Source organism: Penaeus monodon, chromosome 3, assembly GCF_015228065.2.
Source record: "Penaeus monodon isolate SGIC_2016 chromosome 3, NSTDA_Pmon_1, whole genome shotgun sequence".
In the NCBI taxonomy this organism is placed as follows: domain Eukaryota; kingdom Metazoa; phylum Arthropoda; class Malacostraca; order Decapoda; family Penaeidae; genus Penaeus; species Penaeus monodon.
In genome coordinates this window covers 43,297,094-43,300,794 of record NC_051388.1, presented here as the reverse complement: position 1 = coordinate 43,300,794, position 3,701 = coordinate 43,297,094, and the positions used below count along the sequence as shown (strand labels likewise).

At 40.9% G+C, this 3,701-nt stretch overlaps 1 long non-coding RNA gene across 1 annotated transcript in view; it reads left to right on the top strand.

Annotated features, from left to right (window-relative positions):
* The first annotated feature begins 984 nt into the window (after window positions 1-984).
* LOC119594997 overlaps window positions 985-3,701 on the top strand; it is a 3,961-nt gene continuing 1,244 nt past the window's right edge. The window contains exons 1-2 of the long non-coding RNA XR_005230670.1: window positions 985-1,136; window positions 2,659-2,778. This is a non-coding gene — a long non-coding RNA (uncharacterized LOC119594997). The remainder of the gene's footprint in view (window positions 1,137-2,658; window positions 2,779-3,701) is intronic.

The following is a 3,701-nucleotide window of genomic DNA, read 5'->3' as shown; positions in this document are numbered from 1 at the left end:
TCTGGTTGACAGGTTGGTGATAAGCATTTGCTAAATGGAAGATTTGTGAAGGTAATTATTCGAAATGCCATCACCAGCATGCTGTATTCAGCCAATCATCGCCTACCTCTCAAGTGCATTTTCGCTAGATATCTTTTATTCATCTTCTCTTTGTTTTTCGTCTCATAAACAGGAATTCTTTCTTGTCAGATATGATATTTACTCTCTAAACTCGAGGTAGAATTCTTCTATTATTGAAAAGCATCTTACTTCTTTTGTGAATGAATGATAACCTCTTGTTTAAAATTCTCATGTCTTACTTCGGTCATTGCTTCTTTCTTTCTTTTTTCTTTCCATCTCTCTCTCTCTCTCTCTCTCTCTCTCTCTCTCTCTCTCTCTCTCTCTCTCTCTCTCTCTCTCTCTCTCTCTCTCTCTCTCTCTCTCTCTCGCTCTCTTTTGATCTCTGTCTCTGGCCTTCACTACGGCTGCCGTTTTAGAAGCTTATACGCTTTTGGACCCACCATCTTGCCGGTTTTGCAATATGGCGGACCAATAAGTGTATAAGCTTCTAATGGCAGCCATACTAACCCAAGCTAGACTTTCCTCCCTCTCTCTAGGTGCCTTTCCGTTCTCCTTCCCTTCCTCCCTCCCTCTCTCTCTCCTTTCCCTCTCTTCTGGTGACCTTCTTCCTTCCCTCCCCCCTCCTTCTCTCCCTCCCTCCCTCCCCCTCCCTCCCCCTTCCGCCTTCGGTTCCCCTCCTCTAACCTTCCTCCTTCCTTCCATCCTCCCAACCTCCCTTTGCCCTTCCCCTCCTGCCTCCATCCCTCTCACCCTCCCCCTCGGTGCCCTACTACAAAGATTTCTTCCTCATACCGACTATATATGTGTTACCTACTGTACTGTGTTACATACCTTATGTACGTGGATGAAATATTGTGATGGCATGTTTCGAAGAAGCTCTGCAACGAGATAAAACCGGCTTTCCTAACCTAATTGAATGCCGTGCATACACAATGACGTAGACACGAGTGCATTGGTTGTGGGCTATATAACAGAGGCTCCGATGCAGACCATAGTATTCCTGCTCGAATCCTCAGTGCAATAGACAGACAGAGGAAAGCGTGTGTGTTGTATTAGTGTGTAGCTGTCAAACAGAGGTAAGTGTTGAATGTGCTGGTTCTTTTATATATATATATATATATATATATATATATATATATATATATATATATATATATATATATATATATATATATATATATATGTGCGTGTGTGAAAACCAGAAAAATATCACAGTTGAAATATGAATGCCTTTTGTAGTAGGAATGTAATAGGAAGTGTCGAGGGTGGATACCTAAGAGTCTTCTTACCTATTGCTCTGCTAACATGCAGGAGAAGCTTTTACATTTAAGGTCAGGCATGCGCCTGAGTTCATTGACAATTTCATCTCGTTATATGTTAGATGATGCAGTAGTTTAAGAACTCGGCAGAAAAATGCATAGGATAAATTGGTGTTAAGATTGTCCATGTGTCAAGGGCAACATTTTTTTTTCTTTTCTTTTTTCAGCCTTGTGGAAAGCTGCGAAAAGTCACAAGCCTTACTTTTTGTACAATGACTCATCATCAGTAATATATATTGAGGAAACAATAGTTAGTGTATCACAGAAATTAGCAGGTGTAAGTAACAAAGAGGCGGATTACCTTACCATACTTACCCAATGAGGAGCGCAATAAGACGCTAGAAATGGCTAGATGCATAAATATTTGTGGAGTATAATATTCTTAAAATAATAAGATCATCAGAATTAAAAAGAAAAAAAACATAGTTTCGTACTCTAGGGTTCTTAACCTGGGGAGCCTGCCCCCCTAGGAAGCGTCAGAATTTCCAAGGGGGCGCTAGTCCTTGGGAGGAAGCAGGAATTTCTCTCATTTTATTTGTGATTTTTTAACGACAGCATGGTCAAATATTGAGTAGTTCAATGATAATGTGGCTAATTTATACGCAATAAAAAGACTAAGAATATATATTTAATCTTCTTTAAAAGCTGGGTGGGAACTTTATGCATAGACGCAAGGGAGGCGCGGAGGGAAGAACAAATTCTTGGAGGAGGCGTGGTGGTAAAGAGGGTAAGAACCGCAGCTCAAGGGAAAAGTTTCCATTTGCGATTCCGCAGACTATACAGAGGTGCTACTACTTATGTTTTCATTACCTTATTTTTTTACCTGTACAAAAATATTTAATACCAGTTATTGCCCTGTTACACTCTTCTAATATACTGTGGTGGTCAAAATATTCTAGTTCCTATTTACATATATAAATCGAATTATTATAATTTCATTATTTATAGTTCGAGGTTTATTTGTCTCGCTTACACCGGAGATGCGTTTGTATACATATCCTCTCTCTCTCTCTCTCTCTCTCTCTCTCTCTCTCTCTCTCTCTCTCTCTCTCTCTCTCTCTCTCTCTCTCTCTCTCTCTCTCTCTCTCTCTCTCTCTCTCTCCTCGCTGTGCCTCCCTCCCTCTCTCTCTCCCCTTTTCATTATCTGTTAACCTCTTCCTTTCTGTTAGTCTACATCTATCTACCTATTCTCTCTCCAATATGTTTTCGTCCTTAGCCGTACACATTTTTATTACTGTCAGCAAACACCTGAGTCTCTCAATGAATTATTTTCTTCCAGATGCGTCGTGTTTTAATCATGCTGTTGGCCGTCACCTGTCTGTTGGGTGTCAGTCTCGCCAGCCCGATTTATCTCGTTGGCAGCACACATAGGGGTCCTTCTTATCCATTCTATTATTCGGTAATTGCCATAATCATCTGTAGAAGTGATAGATGTGTATGAGTGTGTGTGTGTGTATGTGTGTGTGTGTGTATGTATGTATGTGTGTGTGTGTGTATGTATGTGTGTGTGTGTATGTGTGTGTGTGTGTGTGTGTGTGTGTGTGTGTGTGTGTGTGTGTGTGTGTGTGTGTGTGTGTGTGTGTGTGTGTGTGTGTGTGTGTGGTTATTGTATAATTAAAGGAAATAGAGTTAAGATGTGGTTTTCATTTTTGTCAAAACTCACTCTTTGGCATTAATATTTGGTAATATTAATACGATTAGTAGCTTCGGGAAAAATGTGACAAGCTTTTGATGACGTCACAGGCCTGTCTCTAGTACCTCTCTTAAGAACCATCAGCAGCATTCTTTCTTTTACAGCCATTCTCTCTCTCTCTCTCTCTCTCTCTCTCTCTCTCTCTCTCTCTCTCTCTCTCTCTCTCTCTCTCTCTCTCTCTCTCTCTCTCCTACTCAGTCATTCATCCGTTTCCCCTCCCCCCCCCCTCTCCCTCCCTCCTCTCTCTCTCTCTCTCTCTCTCTCTCTCTCTCTCTCTCTCTCTCTCTCTCTCTCTCTCTCTCTCTAATAGACTCTTACAATCTACCTACTCTACGGAAGGCAACATACACAGCCTCATGCTGCTGTTTCAAGCCTAGAGACTGAGGAAATGATATGTTGAAACTTATTTCAACGTAGGTCTCTTGCCTTATTTCAACACGATATGGCTTTGTATACCTCTAAAGAATTTTGGGTGTTTAAGGCATTCATGGAATGTAAAAGTGACACTCTCTCTTACCTAAAATGTATGTTAAAAAATAAATAAATACTTCAGCTTGACGTTTGCAGTTGGCCAAAAAGGGAAGATGGCGTCCCAGGATTCTTGAAACATAGAGAGAGGCTTCAATAAT